The sequence below is a fragment of the Triticum dicoccoides genome, chromosome 1B (assembly GCF_002162155.2).
Source record: "Triticum dicoccoides isolate Atlit2015 ecotype Zavitan chromosome 1B, WEW_v2.0, whole genome shotgun sequence".
NCBI lineage: Eukaryota > Viridiplantae > Streptophyta > Magnoliopsida > Poales > Poaceae > Triticum > Triticum dicoccoides.
In genome coordinates this window covers 409,611,359-409,626,796 of record NC_041381.1, presented here as the reverse complement: position 1 = coordinate 409,626,796, position 15,438 = coordinate 409,611,359, and positions in this window count along the sequence as shown.

Sequence of the window (15,438 nt, the reverse complement as noted above, 5' to 3'; positions counted from 1 at the left end):
CGCCGGCGCCGGGGTCGGGGTCGAGGGCCGGGACGGGGGCGAGTGCCGGGGCTAGCGCCGGCGCCGGCGGAGTCGTGGGCGAGCGCCGGGGCTGGGTCGGGCGCGACGGTGCGACGGGGGAGAGAGAGTGGGGATTTGGGGGGAAATGGTGGGATGAAGCAGGGCGAGTCAGAATTTTGGGTTAAGTGGACGTAGCAGTAGCGCGTTATGTCAAAATGCACTGCTACTAAATTCAGTAGCTGCAGCGGTTTATGTCAAAACGCGCTACTACTAAATTCTGTAGCTGCAGCGGTTTTGGAGAAACGCGCTACTACTAAGTTCTGTAGCTGCAGCGGTTTATGCAAAATGCGCTGCTACTACCGTCGCTACTGCCAGTTTTCCTTTTTCTTTTCCTTTATTTTATCCCACTTTTATTTCCCGAGGGCAGTGAACGAAGGTAGGGCGATATATATTGCATCATTTGACGGTTAAATATGTATGCAAAATAGGAACATATATATTACACATCATTGGACCCATGCATAATAATGGCTAAGTGTGTATACAAAATAGGAACATATATATATTACACATCATTGGACCCATAACATACGTTTCCTCAGTGCTGACGTTTTCGTTTTTGAGTCAGCTTCTTTCCCTTCTTGTTCGTCGAAGAATAATTGAGCCCCTCATTGTGACTTTGCCTTTTCCATGGAGTACGATTTTTCTTAGGTAATGTAGTATTGATTCTTCTTTTGATGTATACTTCATCATCATCGTCATCTTCCCTCATTGGGTTGCCGTACTGATCATAGTCTTCCTCGTTGGCTACTCCATCCATTCCAATGATGTTCCTTTTGCCTCTCCTCACGACAACACAGCTGGGATTGCACGGGTCAGTTATGAAGAAGCATTGTGTCACATGCTTAGCGTGTACCCATGGCTCGTTTTTTGCGATAGCGTTCACGGTAGCGCTCTTGGCGTCGGGTATAGTCATGGTAGTGAACATCCGGCTTTCTCTTTCGACATTCTTAGCCCATCTGACACGGGAACATCGTCGTGTTGTGCAGTCCAGAGTAGTCAAGCTCCCAGATCTCCTCGACCCTTCCATAAAATCGTTCAGTTGTGTCGTTGTCGCTGCCGGTCATGCATTCCATCGTCACCCCTAAGTTCTGATCATCACTGTCCATATCTTTTGCCTCCGTGTAGAACGTTAATCCGTTGATATCATATGCCTGATAGGTTACGAGGTTGGGCGAGAGGCCATGTGCTAAGGCATATATGAGCAATCCGTCCTTAGATCCCTCCTCCGGGGGATTAGCAATAATATGCTCTTTGAACCAATGCAGGAAAGTGGAGTTGTGCTCTCTAGTAACTTCGGCGTCCGTCCTGCATACCCCCTGGTCACGATACTTCTTTGCGATAATTTCTTTGTGCAGTGCCACGAAAGGATCTACCTCATCTAGGTGTTGTAGCACCACCAAGTTTGCTCTGTCAAAGTCGCTGCGTCGATCTGAGTATGCCACGTGCAGTTCCCTGCGACCGTTGCAGTGACCATCTCCTTCGAGCCTCCCATCGTGCTTGTTAACGGGCAAACCAACACTAACACCAAGCGGCTGGTCTGCGCCATATAGAAAATTCTCACAGAAAGAGATGCACTCTTGTGCCAAATAGCCCTGGACGATGCTTCCATCCGGACGGGACATGTTACGAACGAATCCTTTGATGATCCCATTCATCCTCTCAAACGGCATCATGTTGTGCAGGAATGACGGCCCCAGGTCTATTATGTCATCCACAATATGGACACACAGATGCACCATCACGTCGAAGAACGCGGGCGGGAAGTACATCCCAAGCTCATTCAGTATCACAACGATCTCTTCCTGTAGCCTTTGGAGCTACTTCACACTGATCGACTTTCGAGAGATGACGTCGAAAAAGTTGCAGAGACCAATAAGCGTGTCACGGACATGCTTGTCCATTATCCCTCTAAGGGCAACAGGTAGTATCTGCATCATCATCACATGACAGTCATGAGACTTCATACCGCTGAACCTTTTCTTGTCCGTGTCTACATATCTGCTTATCTTGCCACAGTAACCGAAACTAACTTTCACTCCGGTAACTTTCACTCCACTGGCTTCCATCCTTCACATGTCTCAGCTTCGGATCATCTCCATCGTCGGGCTTCTTCCTCTCCGCGTGCCAGCGCATCAGCTTTGCTTCCTTGGGATCTACAAAATACCTCTGGAGATGGGGAGTGATCAGTAAGTACCATACAACTTTCTAGGGACGTTTCTTCCCAGCCTTCTTGTATCGAGAAGCATTGCACACTGGACAGCTTGTTTTTTCCGCGTGCTCCTTCCGATAAATTATGCAATCGTTGATGCATGCATGGTATCTAACATGTGGCAGATCAAGAGGGCACACGATCTTCTTGGCCTCATCAACACTAGTAGGACATAGATTACCCGCGGGAAGAACATCCTTTAGGTACTTGAGATGCTCATCGAGGCTAGTGTCGGTCCATTTGTTTTTAGCCTTCGTCTTCAGGAGTTGGAGCGTGAAACTCAAGCGGGTCACCTCAGGATTGCAACCATCATACAATGGAGTGTTCGAGTCTACCACCAGTTGCTCCAGCTTAGCCTCCTCTCTAGAAGCAGCTCTCTCAGTACTCGTCTCCTTGCGAAGCAATGCTTGAACATGAGGGTCCCGCACAATTGAACTTAGTACCGACGAACTCTGCTGCGTGGAGTCCATGTCGTTCTCTCCACCGCCATGTCCGGCCCCTTCTCCTCCGCCATGTCCGGCCCCTTCTCCGCCGCCATGTCCGGCCTCTTCCCCGCCGCTATTATCGATCATCTCTTCGTCTTGCCCCGTGTCATCATTGCCTGCCCTGTCGGCATCCTCAACATCGTCATCCTCATCTTCAATTATCCACCGAGTATAGCCATCCATGAAACCAGTCATGAGTGTCAGGACCCCGACTCAATGCCACATCGATCTAGCATGTAACACCTCATATCACTTTGCGGCCTCACGCACGGTATTCCCATGGGTGTTGCCTTACCTTTGCCCGGGACCGTTTGCATCTTTTGGCACACGTATATGATAGTGTCTCTAGCATCCATATGATAAGGAGCCCGGGCTGACATGGCTAGTCGTAAACCCAAAGTGGCACAAACTTACAGGGACAGGCATCCATGACCCAGCATCGAACGTGTCGGTCATCAGCGAGTGAATCCAGCCTGTAGCACTGGGCTAGCAGGACTCCGGTGAACCGGGCTGTAGCGGGCTAACAGGACTCCGGTATTCATCGCGTGACATTTCCCCGAAGGGACAGACACAGGAACGAAGAAGGACACATGCCGGCCAGCCTAAGTGTTCCGGAGCGGTAGCAAGCTACCATGGCTCAGTGGAAACACTAGGAGACATTTCCCGGTAAGAGAGGCTACTAAAGATAAACAACTAGATAATCAGATCCCACACATACCAAGCATTTCAACAACATACACACAATATGCTCGATATGTGCAAATACAACATGGCATCACAAAATGACTCTACAACTCAAGTATTTTATTCAATAGACTCCGAGGAGCGAGATAATACAAACAGGGGTCTCATGACCCAACATTCAGAGCATACAAAACAAGGCACATGCGGAAGCTATCATGTCTGAGTACAGACATCTATAAATGAAAAAGGCTGAGAAGCCTGACTATCTACCAGATCCTGCCGAGGGCACAAGATCGTAGCTGAGGTAACAAGCTAAACGTCGAAGTCCACGAGGTACTACTAGCGAGACTGAAGTCTCTCTGCAAAAACATAGATTAAGCAACGTGAGTACAAATGTACCCAGCAAGACTTATATCAGAACTAACTACATATGCATCATTATCAACAAGGGGGGTGGTGGAGTTTAACTGCAGCAAGCCAGCTTGGACTCGTCGGCTATCCTGAACTACGACTGCAAGTAACTCTTTTGAGGTGGCGCACACGAGTCCACATATTCACCATATCAATACACCACTATGGATCCGCTCCCGTCTCCCCACGAGAACGCCATCCATAGCACTCACGCTTATCTTGCGTATTTTAGAGTATCCACTTTCACTTGTCTATGAACTGTACAAGGGGTCCAAGTTTCCATATCCGAGGAATCCGGCTATTCGAATAGATGATGTTAACCCTGCAGGGGTGTACTTCTTCACACACACTCTCGCCACTTACCGCCCTGTACACGTCATGTACCTCGGCAACCTTCAAGCGGAAGCCGGGCGAGGGAGTCCGCCACGACCTGACTAACCGAACAAGTCTCTAGTCCAGGTTTATCGCCTATTCGGGTTCCATCCGCAAGGAGATCCGGCCGGGGTGTCGCTCACGGCCCCAAACGATGTGAGCAGGGTTCCCAAGCCCACCATCCGGGTGCCACTTGGTACACCGTGCCACTGTGCCTAGTCTGTCCCAAGCCCACCTGTACCGGGTGCCACTTGGTAGACTACTAACACTACCTACAAACACCAGAAACTAGTTGCAACTCCTGGACCGAGATCAAGTTGATTAATAAGTTGAGAGAGCTTGGAGCGCCCAGAGCTCAATGTGTGGTAGTAACTGATCATGGATCACAAACACAGAACTCAGTTCCTGAGGACGGCTGCAATGAGACAACCCACCTTGTACTCCTACATGGCCTCTCACCGCTACCTTTACCAAATCGTGTTCACACACTTAGCTCACACACAGTAGGACATGTTCACACGCCTCTGATTCATCCCCGATGAATCAGACCTGACTCAACTCTAAGCAGTAGCAGGCATGACAAACAAGCATGAATGAGTAGGCACACCAGGGCTCAAACAACTCCTACTCATGCTAGTGGGTTTCATCTATTTACTGTGGCAATGACAGGTCATGCAAAGGATAAAGGGGTTCAGCTACCGCAGCAAGTAACAAATATGTCGTTGTTGTCCTAATGCAGTAAAAGAGAGCAGGAGCGGGAGAGTGGGATTTTATCGGAATGAACAAGGGGGTTTTGCTTGCCTGGCACTTCTGAAGATAATATAGCTCTTCGTCGGTGTCATCGATCACATCGCCGATACACGTCTATCGAGAGGGGACAATTACCGGCAAACAAAGAAAAATACAATCAATGCAATGCGACAATATGATGCATGCTATGACATGGCAATATGAATGTGTTTTGGGCTAATGCACTTAGCTATGATTTAAATGAAGTTGGTTTAAATAAATGATTCAAATTCCAACTCCATATATGATTATTTAAATGCCCTTTATTTGTTTTGTCCAAAACAGAGGACAAAAATTGTTCAAACATGCATGAAAATGGTACAGATGGATTCCCTGAATTTTTCTGATAATTTTTCATATATAAATTATTTAATTTGGAGTTACGGTTGAATTTCTATGAATTTTAGAAGTTTATACGATTTTCTGGAATTTTCTGAATAAAAATAAATCCAGAAAATGATTTATTGCGTCAGCACTAGGTCATGCTGATGTCAGCAGGTCAACTGGGCGCCCCAGGTCAAACCTGACCAGTGGGATCCACTGGTCAGTGACACTACTAACTAACCGAATTAGTTAGTGTTAGGTTAAATACTAATCTAGGTTAATTAGCACTAACTAATCCTAACTAATAACTAACAGGGGCGGGTCCACACGTCAGTGACTTAGTGGGTTAGCTAAAAGTTAATTAGTACTAAGCTAAAATTAGCAGGGCTCTGGGCCCACCTGTCAGTGAAACAGTGGTTAAAAAAAGTTAGAAAAAACTAAACTAATTAACAGGGGGCTGGCCCCACCTGTCATCGACCCACGGGAGGTCAAACCCCTGGTCAACAGGGCCTAACCCGCTGGCGGTTCGTCGCCGGTGGCAACAGGCGCGGCGGAGGGCTCGGGCTCGCTCCTCCGGCATCCAAATGGACGGAGGAGAGCGGCTACGGAGAGCTGGAGCTCACCCGCGCCCATTTCAGCAAGCAGCAGCAGCTAGGGCGGCCGGAGACGATGGCCTCGAGCTCGGCAGCGGCGGCCGGAGCTCGGGCGTCCTCGGGTTCGGCGTTACACGGCACGGCGAGATCAGCTGAGGGCCTCTACGGGTTACTGGGGTCGTCAGGAGCACTCGGAGGCAACGAGCGCGGGTGGAGGAGCTCGGGAGCACGAAGCTCACCGGCCATGGCGGACGGCGGCTTCGGGTGCTCGTGGGGCGGCGGCTACAGGGCGCGCGCGAGAGAGAGAGGTGAGGGGAAACGACGACAAGCTCACAGGGAGGCAGCAGGGTGGCTCAGTGGGCTCGGGGACGCGCCAGACGTCGCGAATCGACGGCGGTGAGCTTCGGTGGCCGGCGACGGGAACGGCGATGGTGGCGGCGTTGCAGCGCGTCCGGGACCTCGTGGCTCGGTGGAGAGGAAGAGGGGGTCGAGGCGGAGCCTCTGGGCTAGTCGGGGAAGCGAGGGAGGCCCGGTGGCCGTGGTGGCAGTGGACGGCGGCGACGAGCGCGCTCGGGCGCGAGAGGGGGAGAGAAGAGAAGGGAGCAGGGGTCGGGAGAGAGTGAGAGAGAGGAGTGAGGGGGCTGCGTGGCGTCACCCGAAGAGGCCAGGGCGAAGCGGCAAGCAGGAGGTGGCCCAGGGCGGCGTCGGCGCTCGCCACCGAGCAGCTTCGGGGCGAGGGGGAGGAAGACGACAAGGGAGGAGTGGAGATGGGCTGGGCCGGAAGTGTTGGGCCGTCCAGGTGGGCTTCGGTGAGCGCCAGGTAAGTCCAGGTAAGTTTCTGTTCTGTTTTACTTTTATTTAATTCTTTTGCCACTGTTTTGAATTTAAAATAATTCAAACAATGCCAAAAACTCCTCTGAATATTTTTATTTGGCTAGATGGACTTTTCCAAAAGCTCATAAAATATTTCAGGGGTATTTGAAATTATATTCTAGTTATATGAATATAATTCAAATTCAAATAGCTAATGATTTAAATTCAAAGTCCCAAAAATAAATCCTTTTAAAATGTTCATTATTTTTGGTTTGGATCAAAACCCTTGCCAAAAATATTAAACATCTAAGAAGAGCATTTTGGAACAATGAATGAGATTTTAGGGTTTTTGCCCTTCTTTTATTTAGGGTTTTGAGGCTTCTGAATTCCTCAGTTCAAGTTTCAAAAATTTAAACATGATGCACAGATGGAAGCAAGCATAGGTCAGGCCAGAACTAGGGATGTGACAACTCACCCCCACTAAACAAGAATCTCGACCCGAGATTCAAGTGTAGGGTAAGACGATGGGGAACGCAAACTAGCACAATCTTCACGATCCAGGTTGCACTTCATAGGAACGTTGATTCGATCACCATCATTGTCTTGAAGTCTTGCTCTGAGAAATCCTGCCAACATGACATGGAGGGAAGAAGGAGACTCTAGAAGGGTCGATCTTCTCGAAGATCGAACAACTCAGGATCAACTCATGGGATGAGACATTGACACATCTCTCGAGCTGAGACACGAAGCATAGATCTGAAGAAATGGAATGAGACAGATGACGAGGGTTCACTAGGTAGACAACAATCCCACACTTAAAAAGGTGGTAAACGATTGTCACGTAGCGAGGAGTTGAGTTGCCATGATACCACAACGAGACACCTTAGGAACCGTGACTCGTAGATATAACCCCTTAAGTGGCAAAAAGAATTACCTTTGATTCGAAGATCATTGAAACTCTTTAAACCAGCCTAAGGCAATTCTCGAGCGATCGTTTGGAGGGGGTCGGTGGAATGGCATACTCGGACTTGGATGATGTGGATTACCTTGTTGAAGGCAACGTAATGGATGAATTTGCTTACCAACGGAAATGGAGGAGACCCATGGTAGAATGGCACATTGGCGGTGCAAGCTGGGAACAAAATGTAAATGCTGGGAATGATTCTGGTACCTGGGAAAGAACCCAACAATAGAGAGTGAATTCACTGTTTGAAAAGGTCATAGCATTGCCGAGGAAACTGAGAGCAATCCAGTTAGTGCCGATGATAACACCTAGCGCTTGAGCGTGCTCTCAAGAACTTGAGCATTTCCATAATCATCAAGATTTTACCAATATCTGTGTCAAGGATCCTGGCAACACAACATACTACCATGATGAATAGCGATGGACGATGCAGATGCAAAGGAAGATAACACTTTCTCAGATTTCACCTTAGCGAGGCCAAGGGAACGAAATCTGGATGATCGACCGAGAGACACTTAGCACTCCGCTTCTAATGTTCTCCTTGATGTGCTAGTGTAACCCATTCATAGAAATGGTCTGGTATCTAGAACATCAAGTAAAAAGGTCGGACTTCGGAACACAGAAATCCATAAGGGCAACTAGGGAGTAAATCCTACGAAATCCCTATGGGGAGGTGGCCAACTTCTTCAATCAAGATACTACAATAATATGTCTTCCGGTTGGGTGTGTTGGCCATGACATCCACTTTACCGGTTATCGAGGGACCAGTATTATAGTTCTTGGGAAATGTTCCAACCATCATATCTGCCTGAGATTCAGATCTGGTTGGTGTCAGGATATTCCAGACTCATCGAGTCTAGGAAGAAAAATGAAAGTTTGCAACACAAATCGACGAGATGACGTTGCGAGATTCTCGGGGAGCGAACTACGATAGCAAGCTCCAAAACATGAGCTGGTTCTGCTACACACATGTGAACACGTTGTCCCAGACAAACATTATCACATGGTAGTCTTACAACAAAACACAACCGAGTTCAGGTGGGGAACCATCATTAATGACATCGAAGTCTCCACGCGTGGAAGTCCAAAGAGTTTAAGTTGGACAGACTCCTTTATCTTTGAACAACTCAATCAGTGGCTTGGTGTGCTAGGATATACATATGGAATGGAGGTTGCAAGTCTCCGAACCACAGAATACTTCGCACGTATGCATGACTGATTTGGGATGATTCCAAAGGAAACAACATTGACTTTCTCAAATCCACGGCGGCAACTTGCATCAAATGCACATGAACTGGAGGAAGTCACATCTTACATCCGAACATATGCTTCATGCACGGGACATGAAGATAATGCTTATAAAAGTTTCCAACACTAGCTGGATGTTCAACACGAATCATGGATGAGACAAAATGCTACTGATGGGCTCAACGACAAGTTATCAGGATTTCCATGGAAATGGAATTCCATCACTATGTGAACAAGGTGACAGTATTGGTCAGACCAAAAGATATAATGGTGTATGCTCGAGGGGCAGCCACGAGTAAGACAACATTACGAACATCTTTGGTTCTGATTTGATTTGACGATAGCCCATACTTAAATCAAAGTTTTTATAAGATAATAGGTCTAATAACTGATCACAGGGACCAATCGATGAAGACATCATCTTTCTTCAACTAACACACCAACACCAGGATATCCCTTTGAAACGAACTAAGTTAGGTAAGCTTTTATCTTCCAACTCTCCAAGTTGTTGTCTAGCTTAACCAACTAGCTCAGGGATATCTAGCACCGATTCTTGGAGAGAAGGTGGTTCACAAGAAACCGACTTGATCACGAGCTCAACATAACAGTCAGGAGACAACCTGGTAATACTTCCGAGAAGATATTCGGAAAATCACGAACCACCGGTATGTTACTAAGCTCGAGAACGATCTTGATTTTCAGGGCAAGATGATATGATCAAATGAGCGAGGACTTGACAAGATCCTAACTCATCAATCAAAGGGTGCACCGAAATAAGGACTAGGTAGCACGATCAGTCTTAGAAGGATGATTCAAAAACCAACACGCTAAGAATGAAATTATTGTTCTTTAACTACCAAGCAACGAGGTTGCTAGGAGTATTGATTTCACACATCATAGTTCACCCGTTGGCATTCCAGTTGCAACAACACGGTAGCCGAGAAATGAATAATGATGGTGAGAAGTATCACTACGTCAAAATTCATGAGAGTTGGTGCAGTTCTCATGACAATTCTGACATAAAGGGGGGGTAATACTCCAAGGTAGAACAGAACAAAAGTTGGATTGGCATTTGATCTGCGGAGTACAATTGTTTTGACCCAATCCTAGATATGGATGAGGTACTAGAGTTTGTTTCTCCTACTCATTCCGAAATAGAATGGCTTGACGGACCACAAGAGTAATAGGTATCGATGAGCGATTGCACGCATACTCTTGACTATCAATTGATAAACGAGGGTCAGAAGACAACTAAAGAGGGACAACTCAAAGGAACATACGATTTTCTGAGTTGTGGATGCATGGTTTAGCATGTCGAACGAAGTTCAACATATTTCTTCCGGATAACCCATGCAGAAAGGTAGAACTGGCAGAGCCACAATATATAATGGAGAACTCATCAAGAGCACTCTGGTTATCATCTTTTGGTTCAGAAGAACTCCTGCCAAGAATGGTTCATGGTAATTGGAAGAAGGATGTACCACGAACCTCGAGGACTATCGCAAAGGTTACTAATATCCTAAAGGAACTAGCAACACTATCAACATGATGTAAGCAGGTGAATCTCGGGTTTAAGAACCCAGGAATAGAATACCTACTACTAAGTAGCATCACAGGATGCTTTCGAGAATAAAGGCCAGAATCATCACACTAGGACACAAATCATGGCTAGACCACTAGATAATCCCCTGAGACACCTAGGGTCATAATAATAACTCCATCATAAATGTCAAGGCAATAGAATACCTCAACTCAACAATTAGTGTGATTGAGCTGGCCTAAAGGAACATCGAAACCAGAGGGAAAGGATTTTGCAAATGCATCAGACTATTTAGAAACCTAGGATGACTCGGACAGCATAACGGCTGTAAATGCTCAAAAAAGATTTGAGACATTCACAAAAATGGTGGCATAACCACTCGGAAGCACAATAATAAGGTTTGGAGATCAACAATTAACATACGGAAGTAGTAGGAACTGGACTGAGGCTTAAGTCCAACAGTTCTATAGGTCTAGGGATTAGTAACACGTGATCCTGATAGAAAGAAGAGAAAGCCTAGTTCCTTAACCCCGCAGGAAAGTTAAGATGACTCAGATCAGAAGGCATAAGGTATAAGGAGTAAAAAGAGCCTTACGTTCCCATCCCACAATCAATTCCCTTATATAACTAAAGCATTTCTAGACTCAACTTCGACCAGTTTGGCTTGGTAATCCTACAGGCAGTCAAGCTCTGATACCAACGCTATCAGGACCCCGACTCAATGCCACATCGATCTAGCATGTAACACCTCATATCACTTTGCGGCCTCACACACGGTATTCCCACGGGTGTCGCCTTACCTTTGCCCGGGACCGTTTGCGTCTTTTGGCACACGTATATGATAGTGTCGCTAGCATCCATATGATAAGGAGCCCGGGCTGACATGGCTAGTCGTAAACCCAAAGTGGCACAAACTTATAGGGACAGGCATCCATGACTCAGCATCGAACGTGTCGGTCATCAGCGAGTGAATCCAGGCTGTAGCATTGGGCTAGCAGGACTCCGGTGAACCGGGCTGTAGCGGGCTAACAGGACTCCGGTATTCATCGCGTGACATTTCCCCGAAGGGACAGACACAAGAACGAAGAAGGACACATGCCGGCCAGCCTAAGTGTTCCGGAGCGGTAGCAAGCTACCATGGCTCAGTGGAAACACTAGGAGACATTTCCCGGTAAGAGAGGCTACTAAAGATAAACAACTAGATAATCAGATCCCACACATACCAAGCATTTCAACAACATACACACAATATGCTCGATATGTGCAAATACAACATGGCATCAAAAAATGACTCTACAACTCAAGTATTTTATTCAATAGACTCCGAGGAGCGAGATAATACAAACAGGGGTCTCATGACCCAACATTCAGAGCATACAAAACAAGGCACAGGCGGAAGCTATCATGTCTGAGTACAGACATCTATAAATGAAAAAGGCTGAGAAGCCTGACTATCTACCAGATCCTGCCGAGGGCACAAGATCGTAGCTGAGGTAACAAGCTAAACGTCGAAGTCCACTAGGTACTACTAGCGAGACTGAAGTCTCTCTGCAAAAACATAGGTTAAGCAACGTGAGTACAAATGTACCCAGCAAGACTTATATCAGAACTAACTACATATGCATCATTATCAACAAGGGGGGTGGTGGAGTTTAACTGCAGCAAGCCAGCTTTGACTCAGCGGCTATCCTGAACTACGACTGCAAGTAACTCTTTTGAGGTGGCGCACACGAGTCCACATATTCACCATATCAATACACCACTATGGATCCGCTCCCGTCTCCCCACGAGAACGCCATCCATAGCACTCACGCTTATCTTGCGTATTTTAGAGTATCCACTTTCACTTGTCTATGAACTGTACAAGGGGTCCAAGTTTCCATATCCGAGGAATCCGGCTATTCGAATAGATGATGTTAACCCTGCAGGGGTGTACTTCTTCACACACGCTCTCGCCACTTACCGCCCTGTACACGTCATCTACCTCGGCAACCTTCAAGCGGAAGCCGGGCGAGGGAGTCGGCCACGACCTGACTAACCAAACAAGTCTCTAGTCCAGGTTTATCGCCTATTCGGGTTCCATCCGCAAGGAGATCCGGCCGGGGTGTCGCTCACGGCCCCAAACGATGTGAGCAGGGTTCCCAAGCCCACCATCCGGGTGCCACTTGGTACACCGTGCCACTGTGCCTAGTCTGTCCCAAGCCCACCTGTACCGGGTGCCACTTGGTAGACTACTAACACTACCTACAAACACCAGAAACTAGTTGCAACTCCTGGACCGAGATCAAGTTGATTAATAAGTCGAGAGAGCTTGGAGCGCCCGGAGCTCAATGTGTGGTAGTAACTGATCATGGATCACAAACACAGAACTCAGTTCCTGAGGACGGCTGCAATGAGACAACCCACCATGTACTCCTACATGGCCTCTCACCGCTACCTTTACCAAATCGTGTTCACACACTTAGCTCACACACAGTAGGACATGTTCACACGCCTCTGATTCATCCCCGATGAATCAGACCTGACTCAACTCTAAGCAGTAGCAGGCATGACAAACAAGCATGAATGAGTAGGCACACCAGGGCTCAAACAACTCCTACTCATGCTAGTAGGTTTCATCTATTTACTGTGGCAATGACAGGTCATGCAAAGGATAAAGGGGTTCAGCTACCGCAGCAAGTAACAAATATGTCGTTGTTGTCCTAATGCAGTAAAAGAGAGCAGGAGCGAGAGAGTGGGATTTTATCGGAATGAACAAGGGGGTTTTGCTTGCCTGGCACTTCTGAAGATAATATAGCTCTTCGTCGGTGTCATCGATCACATCGCCGGTACACGTCTATCGAGAGGGGACAATTACCGGCAAACAAAGAAAAATACAATCAATGCAATGTGACAATATGATGCATGCTATGACATGGCAATATGAATGTGTTTTGGGCTAATGCACTTAGCTATGATTTAAATGAAGTTGGTTTATATACATGATTCAAATTCCAACTACATATATGATTATTTAAATGCCCTTTATTTGTTTTGTCCAAAACAGAGGACAAAAATTGTTCAAACATGCATGAAAATGGTTCAGATGGATTCCTTGAATTTTTCTGATAATTTTTCATATATAAATTATTTAATTTGGAGTTACGGTTGAATTTCTATGAATTTTAGAAGTTTATACAATTTTCTGGAATTTTCTGAATAAAAATAAATCCAGAAAATGATTTATTGCGTCAGCACTAGGTCATGCTGATGTCAGCAGGTCAACTGGGCGCCCCAGGTCAAACCTGACCAGTGGGGTCCACTGGTCAGTGACACTACTAACTAACCGAATTAGTTAGTGTTAGGTTAAATACTAATCTAGGTTAATTAGCACTAACTAATCCTAACTAATAACTAACAGGGGCGGGTCCACACGTCAGTGACTTAGTGGGTTAGCTAAAAGTTAATTAGTACTAAGCTAAAATTAGCAGGGCTCTGGGCCCACCTGTCAGTGAAACAATGGTTAAAAACAGTTAGAAAAAACTAAACTAATTAATAGGGGGCTGGCCCCACCTGTCATCGACCGAGGGGAGGTCAAACCCCTGGTCAACAGGGCCTAACCCGCTGGTGGTTCATCGCCGGTGGCAACAGGCGCGGCGGAGGGCTCGGGCTCGCTCCTCCGGCTTCCAAATGGACGGAGGAGAGCGGCTACGGAGAGCTGGAGCTCACCCGCGCCCGTTTCAGCAAGCAGCAGCAGCTAGGGCGGCCGGAGACGATGGCCTCGAGCTCGGCAGCGGCGGCCGGAGCTCGGGCGTGCTCGGGTTCGGCGTTACACGGCACGGCGAGATCAGCTGAGGGCCTCTACGGGTTACTGGGGTCGTCAGGAGCACTCGGAGGCAACGAGCGCGGGTGGAGGAGCTCGGGAGCACGAAGCTCACCGGCCATGGCGGACGGCGGCTTCGGGTGCTCGTGGGGCGGCGGCTACAGGGCGCGCGCGAGAGAGAGAGGTGAGGGGAAACGACGGCAAGCTCACAGGGAGGCAGCAGGGTGGCTCAGTGGGCTCGGGGACGCGCCAGACGTCGCGAATCGACGGCGGTGAGCTTCGGTGGCCGGCGACGGGAACGGCGATGGTGGCGGCGTTGCAGCGCGTCCGGGACCTCGTGGCTCGGTGGAGAGGAAGAGGGGCTCGAGGCGGAGCCTCTGGGCTAGTCGGGGAAGCGAGGGAGGCCCGGTGGCCGTGGTGGCAGTGGACGGCGGCGACGAGCGCGCTCGGGCGCGAGAGGGGGAGAGCAGAGAAGGGAGCAGGGGTCGGGAGAGAGTGAGAGAGAGGAGCGAGGGGGCTGCGTGGCGTCACCCGAAGAGGCCAGGGCGAAGCGGCAAGCAGGAGGTGGCCCGGGGCGGCGTCGGCGCTCGCCACCGAGCAGCTTCGGGGCGAGGGGGAGGAAGACGACAGCGGAGGAGTGGAGATGGGCTGGGCCGGAAGTGTTGGGCCGTCCAGGTGGGCTTCGGTGAGCGCCAGGTAAGTCCAGGTAAGTTTCTGTTCTGTTTTACTTTTATTTAATTCTTTTGCCACTGTTTTGAATTTAAAATAATTCAAACAATGCCAAAAACTCCTCTGAATATTTTTATTTGGCTAGATGAACTTTTCCAAAAGCTCATAAAATATTTCAGGGGTATTTGAAATTATATTCTAGTTATATGAATATAATTCAAATTCAAATAGCTAATGATTTAAATTCAAAGTCCCAAAAATAAATCCTTTTAAAATGTTCATTATTTTTGGTTTGGATCAAAACCCTTGCCAAAAATATTAAACATCTAAGAAGAGCATTTTGGAACAATGAATGAGATTTTAGGGTTTTTGCCCTTCTTTTATTTAGGGTTTTGAGGCTTCTGAATTCCTCAGTTCAAGTTTCAAAAATTTAAACATGATGCACAGATGGAAGCAAGCATAGGTCAGGCCA